This window comes from Mus pahari, chromosome 4, assembly GCF_900095145.1.
Source record: "Mus pahari chromosome 4, PAHARI_EIJ_v1.1, whole genome shotgun sequence".
Lineage (NCBI taxonomy): Eukaryota > Metazoa > Chordata > Mammalia > Rodentia > Muridae > Mus > Mus pahari.
This window is the reverse complement of record NC_034593.1, coordinates 13,596,694-13,611,777: the sequence shown is the minus strand read 5'-3', so window position 1 is coordinate 13,611,777 and position 15,084 is coordinate 13,596,694. Positions and strand designations below refer to the sequence as shown.

The 15,084-nt window shown below is 39.7% G+C and overlaps 1 long non-coding RNA gene and 1 other non-coding gene across 2 annotated transcripts; one reads left to right on the top strand and one right to left on the bottom strand.

Moving 5' to 3' along the window:
• The first annotated feature begins 897 nt into the window (after positions 1-897).
• On the top strand, positions 898-1,024 carry LOC115063971. Its single transcript, XR_003843813.1, has one exon. It is a non-coding gene; the product is annotated as a U6atac minor spliceosomal RNA (small nuclear RNA).
• Positions 1,025-5,975: 4,951 nt separating this feature from the next.
• On the bottom strand, positions 5,976-15,039 carry LOC115063839. Its single transcript, XR_003843717.1, has 2 exons — positions 14,734-15,039; positions 5,976-10,313 (listed from the first exon to the last, which is right to left on the bottom strand). It is a non-coding gene; the product is annotated as an uncharacterized LOC115063839 (long non-coding RNA).
• Positions 15,040-15,084: the final 45 nt, after the last annotated feature.

Genomic DNA, 15,084 nt, shown 5'->3' with positions numbered 1-15,084 from the left:
GTTTTTGAAAAATTCAAATCAATACACTTTTCATGTGGTTAACACTTACTCAAAATATACATTCTTTCAGGGTGTGCTTATTGAGTAATAAGATTCCTTTTCTTGGAATTATTTATTTCCCTTAGTTTAGAAAGCCAAAAAGCAAGACTGACCTAAAATTTCTTAACCTATAGAGAAATAGCTTCAGAACTACTTCTCGTGCTTATTTAGCAGGTCTCAGAAGAGCTGAAATGAATCATCAAGAGTGGACCCTATAACCCACATTTTAACCTGGCTCTAACTTTTATTGTACATTTCGGAGAGTCAGTAATCAGTTCACACAAAACCAAAGAATACAGAAAGAAAAGTATTCAAAGTTATTCAAATATTTAAAACACAGAACCCCAGATACCAGCATCAATATATTATTTGCAAAGTTTACTATATTATATCACTAGAGTCCCAAAAATGAAGAGGTTCCCATCTTCATGGTATTTCATGGATTAAATAATGAGAATTTTGGGGACAGATGTTTTATCTCATTGATATACATGGCACATGCTATTACCTTGGAAAAATCTGAAAGAAAGCTCTGACCATTTTCAAAGACTTGGCTAAGATGATAGCCAACTTTTAAGCAATAATGGTACAAAAATGATCATGTTTTCTTAAGATTCTAAAACCTTCACTGTTGAAGATATAGTTTAAACAGGCTGAAAATGACACATGGGAGATTATTTTGGAATAGTCTTTTGAGAGATTCGTTGGTGTTTATTTTGAACACTGAAATAATGAAGTCATTAAATTTTGATCTAGTTATAGACAATTTAGTAACTAAATTAAAAATTGAGAAACACATTGCTAGTTAATACAATGGAACTAAGTGATGTGGTTAATGTCCTGTCAAAAATAGAAGGTAATTTTTATGAAAGTAAAGAACTGTTAGTACTCCACTGGACCAGGACAGGAGATGTACTTGAGCCTAAAATGATACATATGGCGAAGGTATTGTCATCTACTTTTTGGTATCTAAACAGTTATTGTTATTGTTATCATCATTATTATAAAGTGAAAATAGATTTTAAAATAAATGTAATTTTGACAACTTATGAAATGGCTCATTAAAATAAAATACAGATGGAAGCCCGGGCAAAGTGCTTACTTTGCAAATATAAGGACCTGCGGTTAGCTTTCCAACATGCATGAAAAAACGTTGGATATGGCTGCGTGCATCTATAACCTCAGCATTTGGAGGCAAAGACAGGAAAATCCCTGTGCTCTCTCCAGTTAGTGAGCTACAGTTCAGTAAGAGATCTTGTCTTAAAAAGTGAGATGGAAGATGATAAACTGACCTGGACCGCTGGTTCCATGCATACATGTATACACAAGTATGCATACCTGTACACACATACATATACCACAAATACACACCAAAAATTAAATAAAAATAAAGTGATCTGAAATGAGACCAAAAAACTGAGTTTGCATTGACACTTGATTCGGAACATTACTAAGAAGGCAGCAAATGTGTGCATCGAAGAAGCACGGAAATGAGGTATGACTGGCGAAGCACATCTGAGTCAGAAGTCAGGACTTCACAGTCAGTATTAGAGCACACTGTGATCTATACTCCTCAGCTGTTCTTCACTGTTGAAAGGAATAACAAAAGTATTCAATGTCACTAAGAATGCAGGGAAGGAAGGGGAATCAAAAAGTAAGGTATGTGCACTGGTTTTGTTAATTTCACAAAGCATAATTGTTCTTACCATGAAAATATTCCTTCCAATTGCTTATGTGGAACACTTAAAAGAAAAGGGATTGTATCAGAAACATTATCTTGTTCAGGAGAGTGGATGATATAATGCTAAGCAAGTCCGCTCCACCACAATAGGAATCATGTGTGTTCTATTTATAATGGAAGTTTCCACACCTGAAGAGGGACCTGTCCTAAGAAAGCAAACACCCAATAAAGAAATTAACAGATCTGTGTTTTATTTTCAGAAATCTTATGTAATTGTCAGCTATGACTAGACTGAGACATTAAAATAAAAATACATTCAAGTTCTGTGGCTTACAATTGTTCTTTCACCCAGGACTGATAAGTGTGCTCAATATTGTTGACTCTTGTATCACTTACCATACTAAGTATGGTAAACAAATGAGATAAGAGTATGCGGAAGTAGGCTAGTGTGGAACAATTTTGTTCATGTGAGCAAAGAAAGTTGTGGTTTTAGAAAATGTTAACTAATGTATAAAGTTATTGCAATAACAAATAGATTGGAATGAATAACCTGCCATTTTATTAGATATTCTTAATTGTTCTTTATTAATAGTCCTCTTGTCCCATTTGATTTCATTATATAGGTTGTCTGATCAGATAATTGCAGAAAGGGTAGATACAAGCCGCGTCTAAAGCATAGCTAGTTCTATACATAAACATCACAGTCTTCCTTTCCTCCCTTTCCTTATCTTCTGTGAACAATTTCCCGAAGTATAGAAGATATTTATAAATACTTGGTTTTTTCTGAATTGAAATCTATGCAAAAGTAGGTTTTTTTTTTTATTGGATATTTTCTTTATTTACACTTCAAATGTTATCCCCTTTCCCAGTTGCCCTCCCACCGGGAAACACCCTATCACATCTTCCCTCCCCCTGCATCAAGAGGCTCTTCCCCCACCCACCCACCGCCCACTCCCACCTCCCCACCCTCTGCATCTGAGTGATATAACTTAGTGGTTGAACACTGCCTATCATTTGCAAAAGGCCCTGGGTATCCGTGAATAAATAAATACCTCTTTTGTATAATGGGAATCACTCTCGTTTAAATACGTGAACTTGTAAGAGTCATATACTGAAGGCTGCATTCTTGAAGGACTTGCAGCTAATCTCTACCTGACACTGTCAGGGTAACTAACACAGAAGCCGTAACTTGTGTCAGAGAGCAGAGTGAGAATCAAGACAGAGGAAGGTTGTCCAGGATATGGCAGAAGAAGGCCACAGAGCTTTTATACAAGGTCGCTTTCATGGGAGCATTAGGCCCTTCCCTTCCCTTGACCTTGAGCTAGAGTCTCTATGCATACCACTTTATCACTCTTCACTATAAAGCAGCAGCAGTCTGAGTTTGCAGGAAGAAGGCACTGAGATTGAATTTAAATGAATTTCCCTGTCTTTCTAAATATATTGTCACTAGGAATACTGAAAGTTGTAAGGAACAGTTTACCTATGCTTAATTTTAACATAACTCTGATTTTAAGTGTAAAGAAATTGGCAGGGAGAAAATGTGTTAACATTCAACCAACTCTAAAATGTGCACTATGTACAGAGTTACATTTAAAGTAACCTTTTAAGAATTAACTTCTGGTTGACTAATAAAGAGGAAATAAAGACAAGATAAATTTGCCTTTCAAATTCATAGAGTCGGAGTTGAATAATCAATAAATAATTTCTTAAGAGGATTCACAAATGTATTCTCCAACTTCCTTTAAAGCAGACCAAAATTGCTGAATGTCCAATAAATGAACACACTTTGTGCGCACCCTGGCCATCCTGATGTTTCCGTGCATCCCTGTGGTTCCTTCTACTGGCAGAGTGACGCACAACTGAAGTCAGGTGTCAGCTCTTCTCACAGGAACTGCAGCCTTACTGATTCTCACTGTTTGGCCTTTATAATACCATCTACTTTCGATATGAAGGCCTTTTAACTTGTAACATTTTTCTTAATTATGAATATCTTCTCTGCAGTTTGCAGTCACACACCTGGTATTTTGCATTAATAAATTTCAATTTCTCATCCTGTTAAAGTAGTTTTTAAAACACTGTATTTTTAATTCCTACCTGGCCATATTGTTGCATTAGAATTGTTTATTTAACAGTAGTGAATAGAAATTGCAGCAACAGGAGAGTTTGGATACTGGGTAAAAGATACAGAGGGTACTAAGTAAATTGACTTACTTGGCTTGTTATCTAAAGCTGATGAGTAGGTATAACTTACTACAAGTTATAATTCCTGTTTCACAAGTATTAATTCCTGTTACTTTTAACTATGAAATCACATAACTATTGTGATTAATCATTAATTAGAAGTATTAGTAGTTTGTTCTTTGTGTTGTATTTGTGCTTTCCATAAATATGCTATTTGAAAGAATATTATTTCTGTGGAAGTGCATGTTTCCATGGGTTCTAAATCTCTAAAGGGAAGTAGGCATCTTTTAGACACAATTCAGATACACAAATATAAAGGACATGTTTAAAAGCCCATCTATACACAGTTGAAAGGTGAATACTAGTGCTTGCTATCGACTTGAGGAAAATCTATCACACGTCGAAGAAGCAATTTTAAAATCTTTCTTTTCTCTCTCTCTCTCTCTCTCTCTCTCTCTCTCTCTCTCTCTCTCTCTCTCTCTCTCTCTCTCTCTCTCTCTCTGTCTCTCCCTCTCTCCTGAAATTTTTCTCTCTTTCTTTCTATTTCATTATTATTATTATTATTTACTTATTCACTTCACATCCTGCTCACTGCCCACTTTCCGGTGAGTGGGAGTTTTTTAAATGAGAAAATGTTTTTATTTGTATTACACATTTTATTTATTAGAACCTGTTTTCAAATTTGTAATAACTATTAAAAATTATGCTACTGAGTTTTTTATTTCCTGAGATAGATATGAATTTATTTAATAAGAAATTTAAATTATGTAAGATAAAATATTTCACATTTCCAAAGGAATGCTTAGAAAAATTATAGGAATCATAACAGTTTTCTTTTCTTCATTTACTCTCTTACGCATTGCTAATGCTTGCTGCACAAAACCAGGGTTCAGAAGACAGACATACTGATCTTAAGACAGACATACTGATCTTATATGGAACTTGACATGCTTGGTTAAATATCTAAGCTGATTTAACATGTAATCATGAGTTATCCACACACACAAAACAAATTGTAAAATCTTATATTTTTTTAATATTAGCTTATTAATATTTTATGAGCTTTATTTTAAAATCTAGTAAAAATTAAACATCTCTTTCATTGTGACATCACAAAATAAACTGATCTTTATTTTAGAAAACTTAACAACTACATCATTAGAAGCATTTTATTATACCAGCACTGATGTAGTGAGTCACAGTTTTCATAGCAAAGATGTGTCTGCTTCACAATATGCTGTAACTTCTAAATTCATGGTGCTGAAGTAATACAAATATACATTATTTTATTCCATATAAGCCCAATAAAACATAAAATCAAAAATGTTTTAACTTTTCAACATGACTACTTTTCATTTCATAATAGATTTTTCCATGCAAAAAACCCATAAATAACACTTAGAGGTCTGCACGCACTGCTTCCACCTCTGCACCCCTGATGGTTCTGTTTATAACGGTCTACTTCCTGGTGTCTTTACCATTTGAATACTTACTAGGAAGACTTCAGAGGTGAAATTTTGGATAAATTAATATGACTCAAATATTTCAGCTTCTTCCTCAAACACAAATCATTTTCTTATTCAAAGCCTATCTTTGAAAATTGGAGTTAATAGTAATACAAAATCAGCACAATCATTCTTTATGTAAGGCATTACTTTTGGTTCACTGCCCTTCAAAAATAAGTAAACACCTTGAGCTTGGTATCTTTATTCTAATTCAAATATTTCCTATCATAAGATTTCAGTTATGTGCAAAACTGAAGAAAATTATTTCTTTTTCAGCTGCCTAGTAGAAAGGCTTTGCCCTCAGATTTATAATTCCATATTATTTTTATAAAATTGCAAAAAAAAAAAAAAAAAAAAAAAAAAAATGAAAAAAAAAAAAAAGGGACATTCCAAACCAGGGTCTTCAAAAGGAGACCATTTTCAGAAAATGACCTGTCGCTTCAGAATGTAACCGTCCTAGGAGTGGTCCCGATGAAAATCGGGTAGCCTTTTCGGAGGAAGAATACCGATGGAAGCTCTTANAGATTTATAATTCCATATTATTTTTATAAAATTGCTATTAAAAAAAAAAAAAAAAAAAAAAAAAAAAAAAAAAAAAAAGGACACAGAAATACAACCAATAGAATTGACAATCTGCTTCAAACAATGACCTGTCGCTTCAGAATGTAACCGTCCTAGGAGTGGTCCCGATGAAAATCGGGTAGCCTTTTCGGAGGAAGAATACCGATGGAAGCTCTTAAATTCCACAGATTAAATGATCCTAAGAGCTTACTGGTTCCTGGGCTTATTGAAACTCTTAACCATCTGGCTTCTAAAACCAGTGTTCTGCTTGTTGGGAGCAGCAGAGGGCGCTCTGGCGTTGTTGACACCAGATGCCTCGGTTCCCTGCGCTAGCATCTTACTCACTGGAAGAAACACACTATTCTCTAGGAGGGTTGATCCTGAGAGTCTCAACGGGTCAAGCTGTTCCTAAATTATCCCGAGAAGCTCTCATTTCACAGACTACTAGATGAAAGTTGTGATTGCTAAAGGACTCCCATGGTCCTCTGCACCAAAGCTCTCTAATTGTCCACCTGGGTTGTTTTGCTGGAAAACTGCTGTGAGCACAGAATTTCATAGCAGGAAAATTTTGTAATAGACATTAAGTTGGGTGATTACTTATAAAAAAAATTGAAAATAATTAATTTTAAAAGCACATAAACACCATGAATCAATAACCACACTGGATTTAATCATAGCAACCAGATGACTAAGTCCTCTACTTGCTCCCTTACTTTTTAAATTGTTTCATATTACATGTTTCATTTCTATTTAGAAAATATATTTTTTTAACCGATTAAGCTTTCTGAAGTGAGAGTTTAGGACTGCTGTAGACAAGTAGGATTAGGTTGGGGAGTATTACTGTGTTTTTATTATGTAATATGAATTACATTGATGTAAGCAGGACTGTTAGACCCCTTTTGCTTTGTGAAGAGTTCAGGGGACTGTGAGGAGAGACCACCAGAATAACTAGATGGTTGCTGGAAGGAAGAGCATCTGTGACAACCTTCAGTGCTTCAAACCCATTCCCATTTCTGGTGATTTTTTTTTTTTCCCAACGGAAATAAGAGAATGCCAGGGGTTTCTTTGTGTTTGAGATAGCTCTTGTCCCAACAGAGTATGATATCGCCATCCCCTCCCTTTTGTGTAAAATCAAATGCAAACCTAAAATTTGGGGATATAAAGGTCCTAATTTACAGAGTTTTAATCAGAAATCAGAAAACAAAACTAAAAGCCACCTTTCAGAATGGAGTGAATGGGAACTATACCCCCAAGAATATCGTTTCTGACCTCATTTTTTCCTGAATCACCTCATTTTTTCCCCGAATCATTGGCTACATTTCGACCATTCAGGTGGAAGAGAATAAATGTTATAAAAACATATTTTTTAGGCCGTTGTTCATTTATGGACCATTTCTATGCCTAGATAAAAATCACTGCCACTCTCTCTTTACAACTTTGTTTAGTTTATCTATGACTGATGTTTGACAGTATTTATGGTGTGAATCTACAAAGAAATTCAAGCATAGAACATTTTCTTTCCTGGACCCTCGGCTGAATACAAACCAATCTATTGTCTATTACTCTTGCAATATGACTAAATATAGAACTTAATGTTTTACTATTTATATACAATACTCTCAGTATTTAAATTAGAATGCCGATAATTTTAAATATATGTTGAATGCATTAATTCAGACACATTTGACCCAGAACTCTTAAGGCAAATCTTCATTATATGGGATTTGGTAAGCTACTGTTCCTCCCTATTGAGCTGTGCTCTGCAGTATGGTTTTTCTCTGCAGTGTGGGATTCAGGCCTCCTAGGCCTGCAATACCTCCTGTGAGGAGTGAGGCTCACTGCCAGCTCCTGGGCACCATCACCCTGCCAGTCTGTGGGTCTTGGTCAGAACTCAGTAAGGAAAGCAGTCCTACAGAAAGCCTTGCTGAGGGCCAGGAGAGCGGTTGCAGGCTGCTGCGCTACTCCTGCCTGCTCTGGTCACTAAATCAACCTCAGTCAGAGCCTTTTAAATATGTTTTGAGGCACACTCTAGGGTCCTTTGAGAGGTGTCTTTGGTGACCATATCTGAGATAAGATCCTCAACTGAAAACAGTGTGTTTCTCTTTTCAGGGTTGTGATTTAAGGGGGAAAAAAATCTATTGAATCTCTCTCTCTAGCACATTTTGTTAACTACTCGGGTTTCCAGCCAAATCAGCTGATTGTCCGAGTGAATGGTTTCAGAAAAATACTGTTTAGCTGTTTACTGTCTTTCCATGTTTCAAGGTTTTTATTTGTACGTTACCTAACATCATGGGGTTTGGGGCTGGGTAGAGAAGAAGCTATTCTATGATTCTATTGCCTTGCTTGCAGAATTACCACAAGAGGAGGGGGAGGAGATTACGGAGGAGGAAGAGGAAGAGGAAGGTGATCCTGTCAGCAAGGCAAGGAGGGTGCGGCCACTTTGGGTTGTCCTTCTCCAACCTCTCCTTTGTTCCAGGCCAGACAGGCCACCACAGAACAAAGGCTCTTTCTCAGCGGTGGATTCCTTAGGCTTTGAGGTTATGGAACCTACCTGAACTAAGTACCTCATGGTCTTCCAAATAAATTAATTTACCAAGGCTTAGAGTTCCTGGCTTGGCCTTTACCTCTTATTGGGCAATATTGACTGATTTGGGTATTGTCACTTTGCCTTGGCCTTTTAAATCCAGACAAGGCTGCCATGAGACTGGGTAGCCACTGGGAGAATAGTGAAAAGCTTGGGGCGGGGGTCCTATTTTCACTGATAATTGAGTTATTTGAGGTTTCTTACTCAGTGTTGTCTGGGGTTTCTTTAATGCTACACCCTTCTCACCCGTTTTGTTTTCCCAGTTCGACCGGACCCGGAATTGTGGACAATCTTAATCTATTTTATTTTGAAAAGGCCAGCACTCTCTCAGTGCCGACTGCTAGACCATTTGCACCAATGGGAACTACGGCTCTCCTGACAGCTGTCAATGAAACCTCTAATATTCCCCTTGGGAATATGCATGCGGATTTCCCAGATTCTCGCTGAAAAACATTTGACTGTCTTGCATTCTAAAGATTTTGAATCAATGCGAGGGATCCTTGTGTCTCACAGGATGGGTTCATTCTAGAATTCAGCAATTGTTTCTCCCCACCCTTTCTAACTTCTCTCTGATGTCCTTCAAGTGCAGCCGTAGGCTCCGCTCTTGGCATTCACCGCGTGCCTTAATTGTATGACATTAAATCAAGGTCCGCTGTGAACACGGAGAGCAGAGTCTCTGATCTTGATCTAGAAGCAAGTGACTCATTGCAACTATTACTATAATTTTCTCTCTGCCCTTCACCCCCTCTTGGAGCTCTAGGCTTGGAGTCCCTACTCCTAGAGTTGTAACTCTGAGCAGTACTCCCACCTCAGCTTTCCTCCCTCCACATCTGTCAGAGTTGCCATTAATTAGTCTGCATGGTTGAAGAGTAGAGGGTGCATGAGTCTGCGATTCTTATGCATACATCTGCATGCCATTTACAGCGCACCTAAAACCCATACATATGTCTATAAATCTAGTTTTCAAATGATGACATGGATCGAAGTTAATTACCCCTCTGGTGCAGATCTAATTTCGTAATCGTGTTATTTTACTGAAGGCAATTAACTGAGTTGGTTCGCCCTGAATCCCGTCCTAAGACATTTGTAAGGAAAGGCAAGTCTTTAAGAACCACTCCATGAGTGTTCTGCTGCAGAAACCTTTGTCACTCATCCCCTGTTGCCAGAGATCTAGCAGAAAAAGCGGATATAATCATGCATGTTTGTATGTCCGACAAACACACGTATACGCCTTTGATAGACCGATTTTGGTTGGGAAATTTTGGAAAAGATCAGAATCCCAGGCCGGCTGGGTCCTCCTTCTTTGTATTGCGGAAAAATTAACTCAACAGCACCTGCCGAGTCCCGGGAGAGCTGGGGCCCATCTGGTCTGGCTATGATTTTACTGCGAAGAGAAAAGACTGCTTGCTCCAGCTTCCTCTGGCTCTGGAGAGCAGAGATCGGGTCTGAGCCCCGCTCTGGGCGTAGATTTAAGGGCAGCGCAGCAGATGTGCTCTCTCTGACTGCGGCGGGAGTCGGGAGTCGGGAGGAGATCCGAGTCTGGGCTCGGCGGAGGGAGGGCAAGATGGAAAGAAGAATGAGGGGAGTTGACCTCTACGGGCGGAGCCCTCTGGACGGCAGGCCGGAGGCGGCAAGCAGCGGCTCTTTTCACAGCATCCCTTGCGGCTGGGTGGGCCAGGGGGGGATGGACGGACTGCGCTCGCTTGAAGAAAGCCAAAGGGCTCAAGAGCAGGTTTTGTGCGGAGACCCCAGAGCGCTCCCCCTGAAAAACAGAATCAAAGCGCAGAATTAGAGCAGGAGACAGAGGGAGGAGGGGGAGACCGGCGAGGAGGGACAGGAGGTGGGAGGAATCACTCTAGGGAGCCGAGGTGACCGGCTGACCGGACCTATAGATTTGAGCCCGGGAAGCCCCTGCAATGTGCGGGGCGACAGAGAAGTTCCGAAGTCAATCCTGGCTTAGGGAGGTGAGAAGATGCAGTCAGGACCAGGGAAGTGATTTCCTGAGATGGAGTCTTGAAAGCGAGTCCTCAGATTGTCCTCTGTGCAGTCTCAGCGATTTGCGCATCCCGCGCGCTCTTACCCGTCTAACCCCTCCCTCAGACCACACGCCAGAACCGCATTCTCCAATCTCCACCCCTTCTTGGTTTAGAATCCTGCAAACTGCAAGGCTGAAGAGTTCTCGCATGAAAATCGAAATGATCGATGAAATAAAGAATTTCATATAGGCATAGCCCTAGAAATCCAAAGGCGAAAGAGCTGCTAGCTCTGCTCAAACCTGCAGAGGACCAAAGCGTTTTCAGGGGCTGCTCCGCGTGTTCTCGGAGGAAAGAGGAGGCTGAGTGGTTTCCGCGATATAAGGTGCTTTAGGATGGGCGGTGGGGGCAGGGAGGGGGTGGATCGTAGCGGTCCGGTCTTTCCCCCTCGCTTGCTGATCCAGAATTAGGGATTAATGGCTTGCTCCAGCCAAACAAATAAGGCATCTGCCTTCAGCACAAGAGGATTACACGGGCTGCTGACGTCACCAGTCAGACAGATGTTGGCTCCCAAAGTCCTGAACAGCACGCTGTGTCCTTGAAACCAAAGAGCTGCAGAAGGCGCGCAGCCCCCACGAGCTGCGCCTGGGCAAAGCAAAGGGCACCCTCCTTGCCCTTGCTTACACTCTCCTGCACGCAGCACACTGGCCCTAAGACAACTTCCTAAAACAGAGCTCCTCAGTCTCTCTTGCCTTCAGCACAGCCCCCAGTCAAGGTCCACGCTGGCTCAACACAAGTCAAAGTCACCACACTTGGCTTCTGTCTCCTAAAATGGAGACAGTGAACTACTCTCTCAGTCCTCATCTAAAATCTGGCATGCACAGCAAACACCTCACCATGGGCAGAGCTAAGCTCCAGGTGAGTGACCACCTCTTAATTTTATGGTTAAAGTATATCATATCTGCATCTTTCGTCCCCACCATCATCCTTTCCCCAGGCCAAGGTCTAAATTTTTTATGCTTATTCTTATGAATGATGCCGTGCTGGAGCACCTTCCTAAACAATGACTCCCCTCAAACCTGTCTCTGCTTTCCACCAGAGCCCTGGGCCACCATTACAAGAATCACAAGAGTCCTTTATGAAACGACCGGAATACCACCAAATTCCATTTAATATCCTTCTCAAATGCTTTGAAATTTTTAAAAATGCATGTGTCTAAAACATATCTATCATCTATGCTAAGAAACAAGGACATTCAAAGAATTGCAGTTTCATTCTTTGGGCAAGCATGATGGCTAAAGATCCGGAATTCATTGCCTTACAAATCTCAACATCACTTTAATTTTATTTCAAATTTAAATGTGAATTGTTTTTATTTTTCTAACATGTGTGTCTATAATGATTTATATGATCTTACAGGCCTTTACAGGTCACAAAGAAGACTGGTTACAAAATAAGTCAAAAGACACAGGGTTGAAAGTGAAAATTTAAGGGAGCAGTTATATAATCCACAAGAGAAATAATCGTGATGAATTTCACTTCTGAAAAGGTTAAGGCAATGAAACCCATGCAAAAAGCAATGTAGTTATTTGACACAGAGCCACAGTGAACCAATCCTGTGCCCTAACCTAGATCAATATGTATGTGAAAGTCTGTTGTTTTCCTGGGGGATTAGGGTGGGTGTCCATCTAACCAGTCATTGCAGTTAGTTATGCACTACAGTGTCTATCTAGAAGTAAATGGGGGTATGGGTGTCATATCTCTATTCATATTATTCCTGTCTATCAAATTGGCATTTAATTTTTCCAATTCTATGCATTTAGAAACCTAGTCACTGATAAAAATCTATTTAATTTGCTCTAGTGTCATCCAGCTAATCCCAGGCAAAATATAAAATTTCTCTTTCTCTATTCAGCTGTAAGTCCTATAACAAACAGCCCATATCAAATTGTATGAATTTAAAACTGTAATTTACTAGTGACATAAGGTAGAAATGACCTTTAGTTTGATTTTTAAAAAGTCACACCCATCAGAAAGAACAGATGTTGAAGATATGAACTATCATTTCCTTAAAACATGGTAGAATGAATATATTAGGCCTTGAATTCGAATTTTAATTTTACTTTAAATTCAAGATTTATTCCAAATTGTTATAAAATAAAAATCCCTTTGCCTCCAACAGATACTATGAAGGTAAACTTTCCTTTCACACACAATTTTGCTGGAATCGGTTTGCTTAATAACTAGTTCGCTGTCCATGGTTTTGATCCATATGAAGGAACATGCTCCAATACGTTGGAAAATTTTAAGTCAATGTGTTTCTGCATTAATTTAGCTTCTTAACAGTTTAAGATTATATAAAAGGAGGAGAGTAGCATGTGATCCCCCCTTTCTTCTTCATGCAGCTGTTTTCATTTTTTTCTGTATTTGTCACCAAATGAAGTACTAGAATCAAATGGGGGAAGGTTACATTTCATTATTTCTGAACTGACAAATGATCGCTCAATGTACCTATCCAAAGATCTTTAATAAATAGGATATAAAATTTTCATCTGTCCACTTTGTCTCAGCCCCCTCTGGCTAAAAAAAAAAAAAAAAAAAAAAAAAAAAAAAAAAAAAAAAAAAAAAGTAGCACAGAGCTCTTTAGTCTTGTAGAGTCATCTTTCTTTACTTTTGAATATGGTTTAGCCAAAGCAAGAAAATTTATGAAAGCGGTGCTCCAAGGAAAAAAAGAGGAAGAACTGAATAACACTCCTCTGGGAGATCTTCCTGTCTCTATTGTATGTTCAGACAGTTGTGGGCAGTGTAGATAGCTATCTCACATCTACAATGAGCCAATTCTGAAGAATCCCCCAGTAACTCTTGCACTTTCTAAGGCAGTGAGGACAGCATGATGATGTAGTGACTTAGGCTTCTTACTCAGTAGTTCTTTGCCCCAATACCAATAGCATTTCGTCTTAGGTTTAAAAAATCTAAAGACTGACACAGTAGAGTAAAAATAATCTTGTCCTCTGATTCTCTCAGGGATGACTGGAGAAAGGAAAAAAACATAAGACACCCTCCTACCCCCGAATGTTTGGGTATTTTTTCTTTCATTTTCTCCAAATTATCAGAGGAGAGGTATTATTTTCATGCATGTGTATAACTTAGGATCTAATGCCCTCTAGAACTTGTACAAATCTTTAGAGGGCACCGACCAGTACAAATTGTTTCTATTCAAGTATCTGGACGGCAGGGAAACAGACCCTTGGCTTCAAAGCAAGGTCCATACCCAACCCGGCCAAGGGGTCCAGCCATAGCCGCTTGTGCTTTTGCTTTTCCGGGTATAAGAGGGCTGCTTCTTGCTCCTGCCCCTCAAAGTATTGAAAACTTGGGAAATCCTTGTACTGGAAGAAAATGGCCTAAACACAATAGGACTCGCCATTTTCTACTTGCGAAGCACAAAGCGCCTGGCGCTGCCTGCTACACAAAGGAAGCATGGGCCTCAGAATTCTTGCATATTTTCAAGAGGCTAGAAAATACCTTCTGCGAATGGCAATTCATATTGTTTGGACATTGACACACACACACACACACACACACACAGAGAGAGAGAGAGAGAGAGAGAGAGAGAGGCATCCTCACTTAGCTCTGATGTCTAGAAGATCCGAGCTTTAAGGTTTAAGATAAAAGACGCAGGAAAGGCTCGGTTCCAGCAGCAGCGCTGTTCAGAGCCATGCTAAGCCTTCCAAGACAACGGGTGCTAGCGGTGGGCAGCAGAGGGCTCTAAGCTAGGTGTGTTGTTGTGGGGATGGAGGCCCATCCTCTCCTAGTCTAGGATGTCTCTTTCTGACTCCATCCTGTCCCCAGAGTTTGTCCGGTAGCTCTGTAGTCCGACCCTTTGAGCGACAGGAACCAACCTTTCAGCAAGGACGTTAAGCTGGCAGCAACTCTTAAGGATACTCAAAGCGCGGGAAACCCTGATCTGTGCGCCTCCCCTGCCCCCAGCCCACTGTTACAATCCACAGCATAATAACAGGACTCTATTACTAGCCTAGGTAAAATGCTGCAGCTTAGGTACAGAAAAACAAAACAAAAGAAAAACAATGCAGGAAGCCCCCATAAATAAAAACATACAGACATAGGCAGCAACTCTGCTCACAAAAGAAGCACTCAGTTCACCGCGCGAAGCAAAGCTTAAAAGCCCAGGAAAAGACAGACAGTACTTACAGCAGGTGCGTTCTTGGATAATCCGTGGTCAGGTCCTTTGGTTTGTTAGTCTGTGCCTTAAAAAAAAAAAGTACATCTCTGTGTATTTGATTTTACATAGCTTCCATCGTTGTGAAGGAAAGAAAAAAAATCTTGTAGACTAGAGAGCATGGGGGAGGGGGCGGAGATTTTCATTGTCTACGCTCTGCACACGCAGCCCAAGGAAAGAGGAAAATTGCTCTGTGGAGCTCCTTCCACTTTCTGCTTGAAATTCAGAAGCTTTCTACGCTGCAAAGAAGGAGTTTGGCACACACCCCCTGCCCCCCGTGTTTCTCCTCTCCTCTCCTCTCCTCTCCTCTCCTCTCCTCTCCT